At 37.8% G+C, this 23233-nt stretch overlaps 1 long non-coding RNA gene across 2 annotated transcripts in view; it reads right to left on the bottom strand.

The window, feature by feature from the left end:
• Nucleotides 1-6061: 6061 nt before the first annotated feature.
• LOC103885406 overlaps nt 6062-23233 on the bottom strand; it is a 64336-nt gene continuing 47164 nt past the window's right edge. For both annotated transcript variants that reach the window (XR_004183821.1, XR_002522729.2), the window contains exon 6: nt 6062-6522. This is a non-coding gene — a long non-coding RNA (uncharacterized LOC103885406). The remainder of the gene's footprint in view (nt 6523-23233) is intronic.

Here is a 23233-nt window from a genome sequence, read left to right as displayed (position 1 = left end):
ACATGATCACTGAAAAAGGTGGACACGGAGCTGTAAAGGAGCAGATGCATGTTATTGAAGTTAAGCTGGTATAAAGTCAAATTAGAGTGTTATAACTGTAGAATGTTAGATGTAATCCCTATGGTAACCACAAAAAAAATAGCTGTAGAACATACAGAAAAGAAAATGAGAAAGGAATTTAAACATTTCACTACAAAAAGTCAACTAAACACAAAAGAACCCAGTAATGCAGGAAATGAAGGACAAAAAAGAAGCTGTGAAGGCATATAAAAAACAAATAGCAAAATGACAGAAGTCTCTCCTTATCAGTAATTACTTAAATGTAAATGGATTAAACTCTTCAATCAAAAGACAGAAATTATCAGAACGATAAAAACACATAATTCAACTATATGCTTTGAGGGTCTTTCAATCCAAAGAGACAAATAAATGGAAGGGAAAAGCCTGGAAAAATATCCTATGTCAATGGTAACCAAAAGAGATCAGGGGTTGCTGTAGTAATATCAGACAAAATAGGCTTTAAATCAAGAAAAAAGTTTACAAGAGAAAAAGAAAGACCATCATATATTAATGAAAGGTTCAGTACAGCAAGAATATATAGCAGTTATAAAATTTAACACCTAATAACCAATCACCAAAATATATGAGGCAAAAACTGTCAGAATTGAAGGAAAAATATAGAAAATTCTACAGTAACAGTTGGAGACTTCAATATCCCACTCTCAATAATGGACAGAACAGCCAGACAGAAGTTAAATAAGGAAATAGAGAAATTAACACAATAAGCCGACTAAATCTGAGAGACATGTGCAGAGCATTCTCCCAAGTGACAATGGCTCCCACATTATTTTCAAGTGCATGCGGGACATTTTTCAGGGTAGACCATATGTGAGGCCACAGATTAAGCACTGCTGGTTGAAATGTAAATTGATACAGCCACTGTAGAGACAGTTTGGTGGTTTCTCAAGAAATTAAAACTAAAATGACCATATGATTCAGTAATTTCACTTCTGGGTTTATACTCGAAAGAACTGAAAGTAGGGCCTCAAACAGATAATTTGGACATTCACATTCATAACAAACATTCAGCTAAAAGATGGAAGCAACTTAAGTATCCATCAGTGGATGAACCCAGATAAGCAAAATGTGATACATACATGGAATATTATTCGACCTGAAAAGGGGAGGAAATTCTGACATATGCGACAACATGAATGAACTTTGAGGACATATTAAGTGAAATAAATCAGTTACAAATGGAAAAATGCTGTATCATTCCACTTATATGATGAACTTAAGGTAGTCAAAATCATAGAGAGAGAAAGTAGAAGGATGATTTCCAGGAGCTGGGGCAGAAGAGGAATGGGAGTTATTGTTAATGAGTATGGGTTTTAGTTTTACAAGACAAGAAGAGTTATGAAGATGGATGATGGCGATGGTTGCACATTATGAGTGTATTTAAATTACTGAACTATGAACTTAAAAATGGTTAAGATGGTAAATTATGTGTTACATTACATTTTATGATTAAAAATTTTTTGAAAATTAAAAAATGGAATTACCATATGATACAGCAATTTCATTTCTGAGTATATACCCAAAAGAATTTAAAGCAGGGCCTCAAACAGACATTTGTATACTCATATTCATGGTGGTGTTATTACAAAAGCCAAAAGGCAAAAGCAATCTGAGTGTCTATCAATATAAAGACTCTATAAGCAAATATGTCCAAACAAACAAACGAAACAAAAACACCCGAAGATAAATGGTCAACAAAATGTGATATTACATATAATGAAATATTATTCAGCCTTAAAAAGGACAGGAATTCTGACACATGCTACAACGTGGATGAATCTTGAAGATATTATGGGGATTGAAATAATCTAGTCACAAAGGACAAATATTATGTCATTCCACTCTCATGAGGTTATCGAATTAGAGCAGTCCAATTCATAGAGACAGAAGTAGAAGGAGGGTTTTCACACAATGATGATGGGAAGGAGACTAGTGAGTTATTTTTTAATGGATACACAGTTTCAGATTGGGAAGATAAAAAAGTTCTGGAGATGGGTAATGATGGTTGCACAAGTATGTGAATTTACTTACTGCCACTGAACTTTACACTTACAAAGGATTAAAATGGTAAAGTTTATGTTATGCATATTTTACCACAGTCAAAAATTAATCATATTCTTATGTACTAGCAATAAAGATATGTAACATAATCATCTGGTGGGTCTTCCAACTACCTTCATTATATCCACTCCCACATGTCCACTTCTCCGAGTCACAAAGGTGCCAAGAACACACAATGGGGAAAAACACACAATGGTGAAAGGACAGTATCTTCATTAAATGGTGTTGGGAAAACTACATGTCCACATGTAGAAGAATGATATTGTACCAGTATCTCACACTCTGTAAAAAATAAACTCAAAATGAATTAAAGGGTTAAAAGCTAAGACCTGAAACAATGACACTAGAAGAAAACATAGGGGAAAATCTATGACATTGATCTGGGTAATGATTTTTGGGGTATTACTGCATAAACATATGCAACTAAAGCAAAAATAGACAAATGGGATTACATCAAACTAAAAACTTCTGCAGAGTAAAGGAAAGAATCAGCAGAGAGAACGGGAGAAAATATTTGTAAATGATAAATCTGATAAGGAGTTAATATCCAAAATATATAAGGATCTCAAACTCAATAGCAAGAAAACAGGTAAGTTGATTTAAAAATGGGCAAAAGACCTGAAAAGACATTTCTCCAAAGAAGATACACGAATGGTCAACAGGTACATGAAAAAATGCTCAACATAACTAATTGTCAGGGAAATGCAACTTGAAGCCGCAATGAGATATCACCTCATTCCTGTTAGAGTGGCTATGATAGAAAAGACAAAAGATAACAAGTTTTGGCAAGGATGTGGAGAAAAGGGAACCCCTGTGCACTGTTGGTAGGAATGTAAAATTGTGCAGCAGCTATGGAAAACAATATGGTGATTCCGCAAAATATTAAAAATAAAATTATCATAAGATCCAGAAATCTTGCTACTGGGGATCTATCCAAAGGAAATGAAATAAAGAGCTCCTGGTTCTATAATGATGGCATAGAAGCAAGCTAGATTCACTGCCCCTGAGAAAACCAAAACAAACATACATAGCTGAGTGTATCACCAGCAATAGCCCAGAATTTAATATGAGGAAACAGTTCCTGGGGCCACCGAGAAGTAAAAAAACTGAGCAGATGGTAAGAGTGTTGGAGTTCCATATCTGCAGCGCCTATACCTCCAATCTACCTGGCACCAGCACTCGGAAAAATTTTTCCTGACTCAGGGTTTCTTCACTGGACAAAGTAAGATCAAGGTGAACAATGAGCTTCCTCACCACCTGGGTTCCTTGGCAGGAGACCTGTTCCTGTCTCAATCCATGGGAATCACTGGGACTGCCTGAAGGGAGAAACATCCCTGAGGACAGCCAGAGACAAAGTAGGGAGTGGGACTACCAACCCCAGCCCTAGAAACTCTGCTCTGTAACTTGGCCAAAGGAGATGACAAATCAGAGCAACTGTTAGCAGCACCATGTTGTAGCAGGTTTATTGCACAGGTTGCCTGGGCAGAGACCCTTAGCCAGCCTTTCTACACTACTGGGATAATCAATTTGGAATCTCCCCCATTTTGGATGGGCAGCATTCTGATTGTATACTAGAACTGAAGCAAACCTGGGCTTAATGTACTATCTAGTGCTGAAAAAGAAGCAGCAACCTAGCAGAAATAAATAAATAATAAAATAAATAACCAGGTAAAATATAAAGACTCTAAGCAAATATGTTAAAAAAACCCAAACCAAACCAAACAAAAAACCCCAATAAACCCCAACATGAGCCAGATAGAGAAGACTAGAATAAATAACTAATCCTTCAATGCAAAGACATAGATGTATATCCACAAGAAACAACAGCAAATAAGGAACCATGACTTCCTCAAACAGACAAAGTAAGGAACCCATGACTGAATCTAAAGAGATGGCAATATTTGAACTCTATGACTAAGAATTCAAATAGTTTTAAGAAAACTCAGTGATCTCCAGGATAACACAGAAAAACAATTCAGAATTTTATTGGATAAATTTAACAAAGAGGTTGAAATAATAAAAAAAATTAAACAGAAATGTTGGAACTGAGAAATACATTTGCTGAACTGAAAAATTTATTAGAGGCTCTCAACAGCAGAATGGATCAAATAGAGGAAAGAATAAGTGAACTATTTGAAAATGCAGTCAGAGGAGAAAATAGAATGAAAAGGAATGAAGATTGCCTATGAGATATAGAAATTCACCTCAAAAGAGCAAATCTAAGAATTATTGGTACTCAAGAAGGAGTTGAGCAAGAGCAAGGGGTATAAAGCTTATTCAAAGAAATAACTAAAACAATAAAGTCTGTATGCTGAAGAGTATCTACACTTCCACGTTTATGGCAGCACTATTCACAATAGCCAAGGTAGGGAATCAACTCGTGTTCATCAACAGATAAATGGAGAAAGAAAATGTGGTATATACATATGATGAAATACTATTCCACTATAAAAAGAAGAAAATTCTGTCATTTGTGATGACACGTATGAACCCGCAGAACATTATATTAAGTGAAATAAGCCAGGCATAGAAAGACAAATACCACATGATCTCACTCATACGTAGAATCTAAAAAAATTGGACTTATAGTAGTAGAGAGCAGAATGGTGGTTACCCAAGGCTGTGGTGCTTAGGGGGAGTGGAAGATGGGGAGATGTTAAAGGATATATTAATAGAGTTAGATAGAAGGAATACGTTCAACAGATCTATTGTACAGCATAGTGACTATAGTTATTGAACATGTATTGCATTCTCGAAAAATGCAAAAATAGTGGATGTTAAGCATTCTCATCACAAAAATAACTATGTGAAGTAATGCAGTTGTTAATTAGCTAGATTTAACTATTCCACAGTGTATATATGCTCTAAAACATTATATTGCACATGATAAATACATTTCTAAAAAAGTAGGAAGGGCTAAATTTCAGAAAGGTATAGGGCTGGTAAAATGTGTCAAAGAAAGAAGAAAGAGGATTATTTCAGTTTCCTGGTACCATTAAATGCAGCTGATACTGATGCCCAGGATCCTATTTTAGTAATTTTTGCTTCCTCTAGGCATAGAACTTTAGCTTCTTCTTATCTCTCCTATGAGACCAGATAAAGTCTCTGGTAGTTTACAGAGAATGGTTATTTCCTCATAGGAAGAACAAAATCTGACTGTATTCTGCCAGGCTTACACATGCTTTGGTTGAGATATATTAGGATAATCGAATATGCATAGTTAGTTACTCCTATACTTATCAGTGCCACTATCCTTCCTTCTAGGTGGCTTTGCTTCTTCTTAGCCTGATAGCATCCCCAGAACATAACCACTAAAATATGAGTTTTGTAGAGAGAAGGTAAGAAAAAGAAACCTGGTGACTGAGAGCTACTACTGCTCATGGTTAAACCTTGGCCTATACCTCTTGACTTTTCCTCTCCACCCTTTCTCTTTACCATGTCCTAGACAATGTCCAAATATATTTCTCTTGTAAACTTAGTAAATTCCAAAGGCTCCATGTTGCCCAGTCTCAGCATGCTGCCACATTCAAAGAAAGAGTTGATCAGGCTGGGCATGGTGGCTCATGCCTGTAATTTCAGCACTTTGGGAGGCTGAGGTGGGAGGATCACTTGAACCCAGGAGTTTGAGATCAGCCTTGGCAACTTGGTGGGACTCCCATCTCCATAAAAAATAAAAAACAAAATTAGCTAGGTGTGGTGGCATATGCCTATGGTCCCAGCTACTTGGCAGGCTGAGGTGGAAGGGTCACTTGAGCCTGGGAGGTTGAGGCTACTGTGAGCCATAATCGCCCCACTGCACTCCAGCCCGGGTAATAGAGTGAGATCCTATCAAAACAAACAAACAAACAACAACAACAACAACCAAAAAAAAAAAAAAAAAAAAAAAAAGAAAGAAAGAAAGAGTTCATCAGTCAAAAGTATGTAATTAAAATTCAAACCTTTACTTATGTCTCTCAAAGAACATTAATGGAGATCCAATTCAAAATTCACAGGACCACTTTTAAAGCTAGTTATCTTCCCATTCTTCTTACCCTCCAGTTCTCTCACAGCCCCCATGCTTCCATGGATTATGAATCCCTGTCGGATTCCTTGGTTCCCTGTGCTCACTGATGACTTATTTCTGCACAATAGGGTTGAGCAGTGGTGGAGGAAGAGACATACCAAAGTTCCTTAGTGGGCTGGCGTAGGAGAGTCTACTGGTTTTGATTACAATGTCCTTGAACTTGTAATACTTCATTGAAATTAATTACTTACATGTTTTTCTCTAACACTTAGATCAGCAGTCTCCCACAGAAGTATCCTAGTCCACTAATGTGTGGGAATCAGGCTGGAGTTATACTATTGTTCAGGGAATTATGTATAACTTTCACGGTATGCCAAAACCTGAAATGAGTGGCCATAAAAATCTAGATGTATTAAAGCAGTAAAATTTTACACAGTAAAATCTGAAAGGGTAGGGACAGCCACCACATGCATTTCTATTCCTTAGCTCTAGAAAGAATGAATATATGCACTTTCATCGTGTAGACTGGGATTTATTTATGCCTTAAACTACAGTAATTATAATATCGGTCTTAATCACAGATCAGTTTCTTTCAGCTTAAAGTTATTAACATAAATTTTATGACCCACGTATTCCTAAAAGGAATGAATTGGGGCGGAGGAATGGAGAAGAAAGAAGGCAAAGGCCAATTCTTAGCTGATGGATACAACTTTTGGGAACTTTTCATTTTTTTTCCTCCAGGAAGGATAATGAGTCTCACATTATCAGTTCAGATCTCATGATGCAGGATTTGCTTGAAACCCAGCATGATATTTGCTGCTAGAGATTTCATATGGCTCTGTATTGATTCTGTACTAAAAGGATATAGAAAACTTGTTTTAGACAAATAGTGAATGTGTGCTGGATGATTTCTCTCTCTCTCTTTTTACCTTTGCTTTGTCATATATTATTGCCAAACTCCTTGTGCTTATGTGCTTATGTGGCTATGTTCTCCTGGGTAGCATTCCATCTGTTTGATTTACCAAATCTGTGATACCATCCCTTTGGCTTGGGAAAAGTAGATGTGGTTTGGGTGCTAGAATATGAAAATTCAGTTTCTGCTAATGTACATATAAAATCAGCAAATCACCAGATAAGTCAGTGGCAGATAATAATAAGTCACACTCTTGGACAACAGTACAGACTTTTGCAAATAAACATTAATTTAAGTTTTTATCAATTTTCCCCTCTTATACTGTCAGTACTTTTTTGGAGTGAGGTTAACGGGAAAAAAATTTGCCTTAATCATTCTTTCATGTGACATTTTAGTGAATATCTTTTGTTGGATTATTTAAATAGAGTATTATAAATTATTTTACATTATAAAGACTTGTAAAGGAGTTGTAACCTTTGAAAAATAGCATAGGGATATTTGAACCCATCTTGCTAATTGGTCTGAATTATTGCAACTCCACATAGCAACTATTCATCTTTTTCTTATTTTTGATTGCATTGGATTTATCATAAATTTAATATGTTTATATTTAGTATGTTTCTCCTTTTTTGTTCCAAAAACAAAAAGGATATTATTTTTATGCTTTATTAATTTTGGACTTTTATATATTTTTAATGTTAAACATTTTTTCAGGTGAATATCAACAGATATTATTTAAACCAGGTAGGAATTCAACTGATGGAGAAGTGATTTACTTTACTGTTTATTACAGGTCTGCCCTTGTAGACAATATGTAGTTGGGTCTTTTCCCATCCACTTTGCCAGTCTCTCTTTTAAGTAATGTATTTAGACAACTCAAATGCAAAGTGATTTTTGATATAGTTGGATTAATCTCTGAACACATTTTAACTGTTCTCTATTTCCTTGTTCTTTCTTTTTTTTCCTTTCACTCTTTTTCTGCCTTCTCTGGTTTTAATTAAACATTTTATATGATTTCATTTTCTCTCTTGTTTTAGCATATCAATTATACCTCTTTAATACTTTTTTATAGCAGTTGCCGTACAGTTTGCAGTATATGTTTACAACTAATCCAATTCTACTTTCAAATAACACTGTTCTGCTTCATGAATAGAGCAAGTGCTTTATGACAGAGTATACCAATTCCTCTCTACTGTCCTTTATAAATTTTTTGCTGCTATTCATTTCACTTATCTGTAAGCTATAATTGAATGCATCGTTGCTACTATTATTTTGAATAAATGGTTAACTGGTAGATCGACTAAGAATAAGAAAAACAGGCTGGATACAGTGGCTCATGCCTGTACTCCCAGTACTTTGGGAGGCTGCAGTGGGAGGATCACTTGAGGCCAGGAATTCAAGACAAGTCTAGAAAATATAATGAGACCCCATGTTTACAAAAAATTAAAAACAATTAGGCAGGCATGGTGATGCTCACCTGTAGTCCCAGCTACTTGGGAGCTGAGGTGGGAGGCTTGCTTGAGAGCCCAGGAGTTGGAGGCTGCAGTGAGCTATGACTGAGCCACTGAAGTCCAACCTGGGTGACATAGCAAGACAGAGTTAGGCTGTATTTATTGTTTGCTGTGGCTATGGTGTCAGGAGCTACCATTTCCTCTGGTGTCCCTGTTTTTGTGTTCCCTCTTGTCTTTGGGTTTTCCTAGAGACTCTTTATACAGAAGCTGAGGCATGTAGTGTTTTTTAGTGGTAATTCCCTGTTTTATAGAGGAGCCCTATTAATGTGGTGGCAGGGTGTGAGGGGAAGGCATTCTATAGGGCTGTGATTAAATCTCAGTCTTTTAATGAACCTGAGTTGGGTATTCTCAACTCACATGAAAGGCTTGGGAGGGCTGGATATTATTTCCCTTCTCCCAGGTTGGCTAGACTCTGGTAAAACCCCAGTCAGTTAGGCTCTGGTAAGTTTCCTTTGAGGGTAGACCTTGTTAAGCAGAACAGAGAGCTCCAGGTATATTTAAAAATGGATACTTTTCCCCTTTTCCTGTGTTGGGCTCTCCCTAAGTCTGGGTTCCCTTGGAGTTTTAACTCTCAAGCTAGTCTACCATTGAGACTCTAGCAACTTGTTGGTTTTAAAGTGTTCCTGGTGTTACTGGCTCCAGCTGCAGGCTTTTGCTCCTGCTAAGTAAGCTGTGATTCTCCGTATATGCCTGTCTGTCTCTCCTCTTTTCCAAGCAGCAGTTTGACCTGTTTGCCCAATTATCTGATCAAAGAAGAGTTGTTAGTTTTCAGTTTGTTCAGTTTTTTTCTTGTTATGAGAACTGGATTGATAAGTTCAATGCTCTTTACAGGTCAGACTGGAATCTGTAAGTCAACAGGCCTGCTTTAAAGGAAAAGAAAATAAATTCCTTAACATAAAAGCAGTAGTCTACGGACAATTCAAAATAAGAATTATCATTTGACTACCAGTCTAGCATTTAATCACTTGCCTGTTAATATTAGTAACATCCAGAGTATCCACATTATAGTTTTATATGCTATTAGGATATAATATGAAGAGTAAACCAGGCTTTGAGACTATAATTGATGCCTTCAAGTCCCAGAATTGGTTAGGTGTTCATTTCCCTCAGGGTCTCTGTATTTGCTATTTCCTCTCCCTGGGATACCATTCCCCCATTAAATGAGACTCTGGCAGGGGATGGGGGCAGGCAGGAATCTGTATTCTCCAATAAGTTCCTTAAGTGAATCTGATAATAAACAGGGTTCTGGAACTATTGGATAACACATGATTTTCTTTTATTACCCTTGACCCCCAACACAGGGTTTTTGGGTCCTTAGCCCCTTCTCTACAATTCCTTTATCTTATCACTCATAATATTGCACCATGGTGACATCCAATGACCTATGCCTGTGAGTTCTGTGAGGGCAGGGCCTCTATCTTAACCCCAGTTATTTGTTTGAATACACAGTAAAGTGATTATGTCCTGGTTTGATGAGGATAGTCCCAGTTTATGCCAGTGTTCCCAGCATAAACTCCCTTCACTCCCACAGCCCCCTGGTTGTGATGATAAATTATCATTACCCTGGTTATGAGAATCTCTTGTCAAATCCTTCATAAGAGCTTGAAGATTTTTAGTCACTCATGTAATAATTTTACCATTTTCCTTGGAGAGCAGGTATAATTAACAGGCTGTGACTGTTGTTTATTATTTTTAATTTGCCTATTATTGTAACTTATTAAACCAAGGTTTGTGCGTCCCTTTCCCAGAAGATAAAGAACACTAAAATGGAGAAATACAAATCTTGCTGAATCCTAGCATCTTTTTTTTTTTGTATGTTGTAGTGGTTTGACTTTGATCTATTGGAAAATAAGAAAATAAAACAGCCCTATCCATTAGTGCCTCAAATTAGGTAACAAATTTGTGATAGGATATAACCATTAAACTTTTACTAAATGTTGTAATAGGATTAGAACATAGACCCATCATGTCTGCCCAAGGAGACATAACATTAACCTAACCTAACCTAACCTAACAAAAATTAACATTGCCAAAATGCCTTGTGTCTCTGAAGCACTTTACCTGGTTGTGACCACATGGCTTGACTAAGATTTTAAGCAAATCTCTCATTGTTTTTATAACCAGTTGAGCTCTTCTAGGTTGGGGACCCAGACTACTCTGGCAGTAAGCAATCCTACCTATAGCAGAGGGCAAATAAACATTTGAGTATTTTTTTGACATTGTGTTGGAGAGGATATAAAGGGATAGTATATACCTGTTTCTGGCTCTTAGAGTCTGAAGTGTCCATCTAATTGTGACTAAAGAGGAAAAAGACTTCTAACATTGGCAGATTACAAAACAAATGATATATAGTAGATAATGTAATACAGGGTTATCAAATGAATGAATGAAGAGTCAGCACCCATGTAGGACTTTATATATTCTGTGTGAGTGAAAAAATAAAAGTGTAACGTATAAAAACAACAACAACAAAGAACCACCCCTCTCTCCCATTTTTGTCCTGAAAGCCTTAGTATATTCATGGGTATAGGATAAAAGAATGGAAAGAAATTTGGTAATTTTGATATTCAGTTAACCTAATTATGATGAACAGATGTTCTAAAACCTATTTATAGGTTTAAGCAAAATTAACATGACATTCTATGAGAGCATTTTATTTCATAGAATGATTATGCTTGATGAAAAAGGGTTGTATCTTTTTTCTTCTTTGCTTTCACACTAAATAGAAACTGAAATTGATAATAGAAGTTGAAAAAAATTAAACAAAGGATCTCATGTTTAGTGTTAAGAAAATCTACTCCTCTGACAAAGGGCTAATATCCAGAACCTACAAAGAATTCAAACAAATTTACAAGAAAAAAACAAACAACCCCATCAAAAAGTGGGCAAAGGATATGAACAGATATTTCTCAAAAGAAGACATTTATGAAGCCAACAGACACATGAAAAAATGCTCATCATCACTAGCCATCAGAGAAATGCAAATCAAAACCACAATGAGATACCATCTCACACCAGTTAGAATGGCGATCATTAAAAAGTCAGGAAACAACAGGTGCTGGAGAAGATGTGGAGAAATAGGAACACTTTTACATTGTTGGTGGGACTGTAAACTAGTTCAACCATTGTGGAAGACAGTGTGGCGATTTCTCAAGGATCTAGAACTAGAAATACCACTTGACCCCGCCATCCCATTACTGGGTATATACCCAAAGGATTATAAATCATGCTGCTATAAAGACACATGCACACGTATGTTCATTGTGGCACTATTCACAATAGCAAAGACTTGGAATCAACCCAAATGTCCATCAATGACGGACTGGATCAAGAAAATGTGGCACATATACACCATGGAATACTATGCAGCCATAAAAAAGGATGAGTTCATGTCCTTTGTAGGAACATGGATGCAGCTGGAAACCATCATTCTCAGCAAACTATCGCAAGAACAGAAAACCAAACACCACATGTTCTCACTCATAGGTGGGAATTGAACAATGAGATCACTTGGACACAGGAAGGGGAACGTCACACACCAGGGCCTGTTTTGGGGTGGGGGGAGTGGGGAGGGATAGCATTAGGAGATATACCTAATGTAAATGACGAGTTAATGGGTGCAGCACACCAACATGGCACATGTATACATATGTAACAAACCTGCACGTTGTGCACATGTACCCTAGAACATAAAGTATAATAAAAAAAAAAGAAAATCAAAATTATTGAAAAGTTGGTTACAAATCAAGCCTCATTATCTATTTTCAGTTTCAAGTTGCAGTCAGTTGCCCTACAGAGATAATATGTTACTTGGCACGCTAGTGGTATGTATAAATTAATACAGCTTCCCAAAGTGCTCTTATATTGAGCTTCTTCAATATAACCTTTAAACATTTGGATAGAAACTTGGCCTTTTAATCTACATGACAGTAAATACTAAATTTGTAGGTTGAGGAAAAAAAGCAACCTAGATGTGTAGGTTTATTTGGTTTCTGTTACTAAATTTTGGTATGATTTGACAAGACAACTACCTTTTTTGAGCTTTAATTGCTGAGCTTATAAATGTAAAGGATTGGTATAGGTGATGTTTGACATTGTAAAAAATTCAAACTAGCAGATAGGAAGACAGTTGTAGGACTAAATTGACTGGTTATACCAGCATGGACTCACTACAATCACGTAGAAATGTTTGAAAAACAACAAAAAATTAAAATAAATCCAAAGCAGAGCTAAAAATAAATAAATATAATTCCCAATTAAATGACTAGGGAAAAGATAGTTGGAATGAAAAGTGCAGGAGCTGTCTCTCTGGCTGCCCACGTGGTTGGGGGACCCAAATACAGGCTTTGGAAATGAGAGGCTACAATTTTATCACAGCCTCCTGGACAGAAGATGTGTTGTTAGAACTGCACAAAGCTGGGGCCTAACCCTTAGATCTCTGCATAAAACAAGGACTTTGAAATATCAGTCTCTCTTGGAAAAGGGAGAAGAAAAGCTGCCCAATATTTCAATAAAGCTGCAAAAAAGCTTTTATGTGGTTTGGGATCTGTATAGAAAAAAGGCTCCGGTGATAATTCTGAGCCTTATATGCCTATACTATGCCCAGGTTTAGTCAGAATTTATAGTTCTCATGTGGTGTGGGAGTCCTGAGCCAATAAATTAATATAAAATCCAATCCTAGATTAGTGAACTCTCTGAAGCATCTGGAATAAATGATTGTAAAACACTTTTGAGGAGATATTTTTATGAAAGATACATAAAACTCTTATTTTAAAAAAGTTTATAGTTAAGATGAGTTCCCAGTAAAAAATTACAAACCACATGAGATACTTTGGATATTTGTCCCCTTCAAACCGCATTTTGAAATGTGATCCCCAATGTTGGAAGTGGGGCCTAATGGGAGGTGTTTGGGTTATGGGAGTGGATCCCTCATGAATGGCTTGGTGCCCTCCTCTTGGTAATGAGTGAGTTCTCACTCTATTAGTTTATGTGAGAGCTTGTTGTTTAAAAGAACCTGGCACCTCCTCCTCTTTCTCTTGCTCCCTCTTCCACCATGTGACATGCCAGCTCCTTTTCCCTTCTGCCATGACTAAAAATTTCCTGAGACCTCACCAGAAGCCGAGCAGATGCAGGCGCCATGCTTACTGTATGGCCTGAAGGAGGTGAGCCAAATAACCCTCTTTCTTTATAAATTGCTCAGGCTCAGGTATTCCTTTATAGTGATGCAAATGGACTAAGAAACCACATGAAATAAATAAGCATGTTTTATATGATTATTGGTATACAAATAAATTGAAGTAAAGGGTAAGAAAATAAATATCATGAAAAATAGAAAATAAATATTGTGAAAAATAACTAGATAGATCTTTTTTGGGGGAAACGGGAATAGGGCCTCATTCTGTTGCCCAGGCTGAAGTGCAGTGGCGTGATCACAACTTATAGCATCCTCAATCTCCAAAGGCTCAGATGATCCTCATGCCTCAGTCCCTTGAGTAGCTGGGACTACAGGTGCACACCACCAGACCCAGCTAATTTTTGTATTTTTAGTAGAGACAGGGTTTTGCCATGTTGGTCAGGCTGGTCTTGAACTCCTGGACTCAAGTGATCCACATGCCTTGGCCTCCCAAAATTCTGGGATTATAGGCATAAGCCACCATGCCTGGCCTTAGCTAGATCTTTTAGAAATAAAAAATATATAGTCATAGGAATGAAAAATGCAATAATTTGGATTAAAGAGCAGATTAGATGTAACATCAGAGAGGGCTAAGGAAACTAAATAGAATATAGCATTTAGGGTTGAAGAGGAAAACAAAAATGAATGAGAAATGTGAGAGTAGAGTGAGAAGATCCAGAAAGAGGTGACAGAAAGAATAAGGAAGACGCATTATTCAAAGTAATAATGATTGACAATTTCTCAAAATTGATGAAAGATATGAAATCTTAGCTTGAATAAACACAACTAATTCTGTGTAAAATAAAAAATAAACTCATGCTTTGATGTATCAGAGAAACTGGAGAACACCAATGACAAGATGAAAAACCTTAAAAGCAATGAGAGAGAAACGACAGATTATTTATAAAGTAATGGCAATTTGACAGACTATCAATACTCAGAAACAGTAGAGGCTAGACAGCAATGAAATAATACCTTCAAAAGACTAAAGGGAGATAACTGTTAACCTATCTAAAATATCATGTAAGAATAAAGTGAAAATAAAGCTATTTTTAGATGAAATCTGAAAGCCTTTACTGCTCACTAACTCTAAAAAAAAATAATAGATTCACTGACCCTAACAAAAAATAACTCTTAAGTGGGGCACTGAGTACAGAAGGAAGGAGTGGGATGTAAAATGCAAAGTAAATATTAAGTGGAATCACTTAAAATTTTTGATATTTGACTAATTTTGAAACATAAAAATAGCAATTTAGGCCAGGCACAGTGGCTTACGCCTGTAATCCCAGCACTTTGGGAGGCCGAGGAGGATGGATCACTTGAGGTCAGGAGTTCAAGACAAGTCTGGTCAGCATGGTGAGACCCTGACTCTACTAAAAATACAAAAATTAGCCAGGTGTGGTGGGGGGTTCCTGCAGTCCCAGCTGCTTGGAATGTTGAACTTGAGTGTGTGATGTTCCCCTTCCCGAGTCCAAGTGATCTCATTGTTCAGTTCCTACCTATGAGTGAGAACATGTGGTGTTTCGTTTTCTGTTCTTGCGATAGTTTGCTGAGAACGATGGTTTCCGGCTGCATCCGTGTCCCTACAAAAGACCAAAACTCATCCTTTTTTATGGCTGCATAGTATTCCATGGTGTATATGTGCCACATTTTCTTAATCCAGTCTGTCACTGATGGACATTTGGGTTGATTCCAAGTCTTTGCTATTGTGAATAGTGCCACAATGAACATACGTGTGCATGTGTCTTTATAGCAGCATGATTTATAATCCTTTGGGTATATACCCAGTAATGGGATGGCTGGATCATATGGTACTTCTAGTTCTAGATCCTTGAGGAATCGCCATACTGTTTTCCATAATGGTTGAACTAGTTTACAATCCCACCAACAATGTAAAAGTGTTCCTATTTCTCCACATCCTCTCCAGCACCTGTTGTTTCCTGACTTTTTAATGATCACCATTCTAACTGGTGTGAGATGGTATCTCATTGTGGTTTTGATTTGCATTTCTCTGATGGCCAGTGATGACGAGCATTTTTTCATGTGTTTGTAGGCTGTACGCATGTCTTCTTTTGAGAAATGTCTGTTCATATCCTTTGCCCACTTTTTGATGGGGTTGTTTGTTTTTTTCTTGTAAATTTGTTGGAGTTCTTTGTAGGTTCTGGATATTAGCCCTTTGTCAGATGAGTAGATTGCAAAAATTTTCTCCCATTCTGTAGGTTGCCTGTTCACTCTGATGGCAGTTTCTTTTGCTGTGCAGAAGCTCTTTAGTTTAATGAGATCCCATTTGTCAATTTTGGCTTTTGTTGCTGTTGCTTTTGGTGTTTTAGACATGAAGTCCTTGCCCATGCGTATGTCCTGAATGGTATTACCTAGGTTTTCTTCTAGGGGTTTTTATGGTTTTGGGTCTAACATTTAAGTCTCTAATCCATCTTGAATTAATTTTCGTATAAGCTGGGTGCAGCACAGCAACATGGCACAAGTATACATATGTAACAAACCTGCACGTTATGCACATGTACCCTAGAACTTAAAGTATAAAAAAAAAAAAAATTTCATATAAGGAGTAAGGAAAGGATCCAGTTTCAGCTTTCTACTTATGGCTAGCCAATTTTCCCAGTACCATTTATTAAATAGGGACTCTTCTCCCCATTTCTTGTTTTTCTCAGGTTTGTCAAAGATCAGATGGCTGTACATGTGTGGTATTATTTCTGAGGACTCTGTTCTGTTCCATTGGTCTACATCTCTGTTTTGGTGCCAGTACCATGCTGTTTTGGTTACTGTAGCCTTGTAGTGTAGTTTGAAGTCAGGTAGCGTGATGCCTCCAGCTTTGTTCTTTTGACTTAGGATTGTCTTGGCAATGTGGGCTCTTTTTTGGTTCCATATGAAATTTAAAGCAGTTTTTTCCAATTCTGTGAAGAAACTCATTGGTAGCTTGACGGGGATGGCATTGAATCTAAAAATTACCTTGGGCAGTATGGCCATTTTCACGATATTGATTCTTCCTATCCATGAGCATGGTAGAGCTATTTATGACAAACCCACAGCCAATATCATACTGAATGGGCAAAAACTGGAAGCATTCCCTTTGAAAACTTGTACAAGACAGGGGTGCCCTCTCTCACCACTCCTATTCAACATAGTGTTGGAAGTTCTGGCTAGGGCAATCAGGCAAGAGAAAGAAATCAAAGGTATTCAGTTAGAAAAAGAAGAAGTCAAATTGTCCCTGTTTGCAGATGACATGATTGTATATTTAGAAAACCCCATCATCTCAGCCCAAAATCTCCTTAAGCAGATAAGCAACTTCAGCAAAGTCTCAGGATACAAAATTAATGTGCAAAAATCACAAGCATTCTTATACACCAGTAACAGACAAACAGAGAGCCATATCATGAATGAACTTCCATTCACAATTGCTTCAAAGACAATAAAATACCTAGGAATCCAACTTACAAGGGATGTAAAGGACCTCTTCAAGGAGAACTACAAACCACTGCTCAGTGAAGTAAAAGAGGACACAAACAAATCAAGGTCAGTTTCTTTATCAGTGAATTCCAGCTGGCTTAACTGGTATGACAAGCTGGTTTGATTGTGGCCAGAAGGGCATAAAGCTTCCCTACTGAAAACTTCTCTTTGAGTTCTTCTGAAACTAAAATTCCTTGCACACATCTTGGTGGTTAAAGTTGGACCCTGGGGAGCTTGCCTGCAATCACTTTCTCTTGCTACACTGTGTTCTTTGTCTTTAAAAGCCTTACAGGCATATACAGATGCTCCTCAATTTATGATAGGGTTATGTCCCAATAAACCTATTTTAAGTTGAAAATATTGTATGTTGAAAATGCATTTACTATACCTAACCTACCGAACATCATAGCTTAGTCTAGCCTACATTAAATGTGCTCAGAACAGTTACTAATGCCTATAGTTGGGCAAAATAATCTAATATGAAGCCCATTTTATAAGAAAGTGTTAAAAATCTCATGTAACTTACTAAATACTGTATTGAAACTAAGAAACAAAAAGTAAGAAACAGAATACTGTATTGAAAGTAAGAAACTTACTAATGCCTACAGTTGGGCAAAATAATCTAATATGAAACCTTTTTGTAAGAAAGTGTTAAAAATCTCATGCAACTTATTAAATACTGTATTGAAAGTAAGAAACAGCATTTGTACTCAAATACAGTTTCTACTGAATGTGTATCATTTTCACACCATCCATAAAGTAAAAAAAAAAATCTTAAGTTGAACCATTGTAAGTCAGGAGCCATCTGTATTCTGGGAAGTTTGGTGAGTCCTTTCAAACATCCAAACTGGAGCAAACTTTACAGAGATAAAAAGGGTCAAAATATAATGAAAAAATAATATTTTACCCAGATTATATAGCAATTCTCAACCAATATGTGCCTAGAAACATAATCTTAAAATACACAAGGCAAAAATAGAGAAGAATTACTCAGGACAAATCCATAATCACTCCCCCTAGAAACTGTTAAATCAAGTACATTAAAATTAGTTTACATAGTTATATGGTGGAGTTGCATATATGTTTGCCAATAATCTGTGTTCCCTTTTTCTTTTCTTCTTTTTTTCTTTGTTTCTTTTCTTTTTCTTTTCTTTTCTTTCTTTCTCTTTCCTTCCTTCCTTCCTTCCTTCCTCCTTTCCTTTCCTTTCCTCTCCTCTCCTCTCTTTTCTCTTTTCTTTTTTTTTTCCTTCTTTCATATGGTGTCTCACTCTGTTGCTCAGGCTGGAGTGTAGCGGCGTGATCTCGGCTCACTGCAACCTCCAATTCCTGGATTCAAGTGATTCTCTTGCCTTAGCCTCCCCAAGTAGCTGGGATTACAGGCATATGCCACCACACCTGGCCAATTTTTGTATTTTTGGTAGAGACGGGATTTCACCATGTTGGCCAGGCTGGTCTCGAACTCCTGACCTCAGGTGATCTGTCAGCCTTGGCCTCCCAAAGTCTCGGGATTACGGGTGTGGGTAGTGTAGGGTTGTGGTCGGGAAAATTATGTAGTTTTTCTGCTCCTATGTTCACTTCTTGTGACTGTATCTGCTTCCACAGCCAAGGCATGGGAAGATGTTTAAAAAAAAAAAAAAAAAAAAAAAAAAGCAACATATATTTCCCCCATGCTCTTGGGACCCAAGTTCTGTCCAGAGAGAAGAGCTCTCTTCCCTTAGAGTTTTAGGTGCTTACACAGCTGCCACTGTCTCTGTGTCTGTTGCTACAGGGGATTGCCTGGGGGCAACAATAAGAGAGGACAGAAAAGAACACCCCAAGGAATTTTCTTCACGCTGATCCTTAAAGCCTCCCTTTTCTGCTTTTTGGACCAGAATGAGAGGACTTCTCTTGCAGCTCTTTCTATTTGCACCTAGTGTGGAGTTCTGGGTTTTGGGATGCTTTTGAATCTAAGGCCAGAAAATAGCGGGAGAGGAGGACAACACTCACCAGTGGATTGATCTCACATTGAGTTCTGTTTTGTTTCTCAAACCAGTCTGCTATTATTTACTTTTTACAGTCCCCAGACAACTGCTCTCTGCCTTCTATGCAGGGTTTTTAGTTGCTTCATTGAATGAGGCAGGGTGCAGTGTGCTTACTTCATCTTAACTGCAACCACCCACTGGAATCATTATCGTTTAATTGAAAATCAGTGGTTTTACATTTTGTTCTTCATTTAACATGAGCCCAAGGCATCTCTTCTTTCCTTAGCTTTTTCAATCTTCCATCAGGAATAAACATGAGATGGTTTTAAAAAATGTACTAACTACACATATTCTTTCTCTTGTATATGGGTACAAGATATTAGAAGGAGAGGAAATCGCTACCTCAGTGAACATGCATGTACTTCGAGACCTATTTGGAGTTTCTAACAAAAGATTTCTTCACTCATTGCACCTAGGCTTTCAAATGGAAAAAGAACAGCCTGAAATGCATTAGAGCAGCAAGTTTCTCATGTGAAACTTCATTTCCTGGCAGCTTCTTTCTGAAGAGACCAAGCAACATCCTGTGTTGCTCTGAAAGCATGGGGCAGCCACCCTAGGCTGTCAACCCGGCTAGGCTCCATTTCAAAGACTGACTACAGTGCTAGTTCAGCACTTAGCAATTAACATTGCACAGACCACATGGCTGACCTTTATTTTGAAAGTGTTTTTACAGTTTCAGAATGTATCTAGAGAAAGAGCTTATAATATATTCTTCAGTTAAAAGCAACAAAGAGAAAACTTGCTTCTCATTTCCAACAGGGCATGACTCTTGTGTATAAAAAATTCAAAATTCAATAAACAACTATAAGGCATTTTTCATATGTACACAACCACAATAAAAACACTGTCTTGAATTCAGCACAGCATAATTTCTTGAGAGCAAAGAGTCATAATTATCACCATCACCACTACCACCACAACGAGGCAGGGGGCCAAGGAAGGGGAAGACAGAGAGAGACAGAGAGAGAGAGAGAGAGAGAGAGAGAGAGAGAGAGAGAAAGAGAATATAATTTAGTTGATTGGGCCTTTATGGTTTGAGAAATGATCATTAATTGCAGTTTGTTCTTAAAACAGTAGATGGCTCCTTAGACCTGAAAGAGTTGAGGATGATATTTTTGTAAGGACAGTGTAGAAATATAATTCAAAAAGGGAAAACTGGTGCTGGGTCATTTTACTAGAAAGGGAATCTATTGTACATTATGAGGTCAGGCAGTCAGAAATGTATTTATTATCCAAACTTCCCAGAATTGGTGTTGAGGGTGAATCAATGATAAGGAGTCATAAAATCCAATTTTGTTATCCTTTTGCTATGGGATCTAGCATACCATTGTTGGGATTCTTGCCATGGGTGCAATTGTTTGTAGGGTCAGGAGATGCGTCAGTAAGTGCAAAACTCACTAGCCGTAACAGATGAAACAGGAAGAATTGCCACTGAATGCGATATTTTGAAAGAGTTCGAGTTACTTTCTGTTTTGGGAATGAGAAAGAAGAGTATAGAATTTGGCAATATTAACAAGACAAAACTTCCTCATGACACCATAGATTTATTCTAAATAAAAATGGAGAGGCTGAACAGAGATCTTTGGTTTTAATGCAAATGCCAGAGAATTACTTTGTAACAGAAGCTTGGGAAGCACTAGTTTGTAACCTTTTTGATGAGGGAATCAATATACTTGGAGGTGAAAGATCCATGCACACTTAGAAATAAGCAGTTGGGTCTCTGGAAGAACAGGAATGGGAAGTTGGGTCTATAGTCAAAGCAACATGAATGTCCTGCCCTTAACTTGACTCATTTAGCCTCTGTCCATCTGCTTCTCTCTATTTTGATAACAAAATAGATCCTCTGTTCTAATTTTTTAAATCTTCCTCCTAACTTCTGCTTACTCATAGTTTTGTTTCCCTTGTAATTTCTGCTTGAACAATGGTCTGTCGTGGTTTTCTTGCTCAATTTCTACATTAGATCATCTCACTTCTGCTTCCTTTTGTTGACCTCACCTTTCTTTTATTTCCTTGGTTAAAATTCCTGAGGAAGAGAAATTGATGAGCTGATCTCAATTCTTGTCCCAGGACTCCTAGGGTACATTGTATTTTGTGGCAATTTTTGGTTTAACATTCTTTTGGGTCAGGTGTCCTCCCATATATCTGTCAAGGCTGGAAAGTACATAAAGCATGTTTGCATAAGTCCAGCTTCTTCTGCATGGTGACAGACAGGGCAGAGGACCTAGAACCAGAAATTGGTTTATTTAGAACTAGGGTGACCACATGTCCAAGTTTTTCTGGAAGATTCACAATTTAAATATGTTGTCTTGCATCCATTGTAGTTTAGTATTTGTCTCAGGCTTTTCATTTTTTAATAAAATTTAAACAATTAATACTTGTGGTGGTGGACATGGATATACATTGCCCAAATCTACCTTTCAGGAAGGATTTGCTTTCTAGTTGGTGGAGTGCAGTCAACAGACACCTCCAGCTGTCAGCTTCTTTGGGATTTGCTTGAGCTGCAGTGAACTGCATCATCCAAGGTCATATCTTTTCCAAGGCAGCCTGTGTCTGGTGACTGACTGAGGTGGGGGAATAAACTCCTGACCATTTCACCCTAATGGGGGCTTTCCCTGTATTAATTTGTTTTCATACTGCTATAAAGAAGTACCAGAAACCAGGTTACTCAAAAGAAAAGAGGTTTAATTGACTCACAGCTCCACAGACTATAAAGGAAGCGTGGCTTGGGAAGCCCCAGGAAACTCACAATCACGGCTGGTGTTGACTGCCTGTAGCTTTTCCAGGTGCATGGAGAAAGCTTCTCATGGATCTAAAATTCTGGGGTCTGGAGGACGGTGACCCTCTTCTTGCAGCTCCATGAGGCAGTGCCCCAGTGGAGACTCTGAGTTGGGGCTCCAACCACACATTTCCCCTGCACATTGCCCTAGTAGAGGTTCTCCATGAGAGCTTTGCCCCTGCAGCAGACTTCTGCCTGGACATGCAAGCATCTCCATACATCCTCTGAAATCTAGGTGGAGGCTCCCAAACCTCAACTCTTGCCCTCTGCACACTTGGAAGCAGCTGCACACGTGTAAGCAGCCAAAGCTGATAGCTTACATGCCCTGGAACAGTGGCCTGAGACATACTTGGGACCCTTTTAGCCATAGCTGGAGCTGGAGCAACTGGGATGCAGGGAGCAGTGTTCTGAGGTTACACAGGGCAGCAGGGCCCTGGGCTCAGTCCACAAAACCATTCTTCCCTCCTAGGCCTCTGGGCCTGTGATGGTAGGGGCTGCCATGAAGGTCTCTGAAATGCCTTTGAGGCATTTTTCCCAGTGTCTTGGCTATTAACATTCAGCTCCTCTTTATGCAAATTTTTGCAGCTGGCTTGAATTTTTCTCCAGAAGATGGGTTTTTCTTTTCTACCACATGGTCAGGCTGCAAATTTTCTAAACTTTTATGCTATGCTTTTCTTTAAAATATGAGTTCTAGTTTCAGTTCATCTCTTTGCTCATGCATATGACCAAATGCTGTCAGAAGCAGCCAGGATACTTCTTGAATGCTTTGCTGCTTAGAAATTTCTTCTGCCAGATACCCTCAATCAATCACTTTCAGGTTCAAAATTCCATGGATCCCTAGGGTGGGGTACAATGCTGCCAGTCTCTTTGCTAATGCATAACAAAAGTGACTTTTGCTCCAGTTCTCAGTAAGTTCCTCATCTTCATCTGAGACCCCCTCAGCCTGGACTTCATTGTCCATATCACTACCAGCATTTTTTGGTCACAACAATTTAGCAAGTCTCTAGGAAGTTCCAAACTTTCCCTCATCTTCCTGTCTTCTTCTGAGCTCTCCAAACTGTTCCAACCTCTGCCCATTACCCAGTTCCAAAGTTGCTTCCACATTTTCAGTTATCTTTATAGCAATGCCTCACTCCCAGTAACAATTTTCTGTATTAGTCTGCTCTCTCATTGCTATAAAGAAATGGCTGAAACAGTAATTTTTAAGAAAAGAGGTTTAATGGACCACAGCT

Source organism: Papio anubis, chromosome 5, assembly GCF_008728515.1.
Source record: "Papio anubis isolate 15944 chromosome 5, Panubis1.0, whole genome shotgun sequence".
In the NCBI taxonomy this organism is placed as follows: domain Eukaryota; kingdom Metazoa; phylum Chordata; class Mammalia; order Primates; family Cercopithecidae; genus Papio; species Papio anubis.
This window is presented reverse-complemented; position numbering and strand designations above follow the sequence as displayed.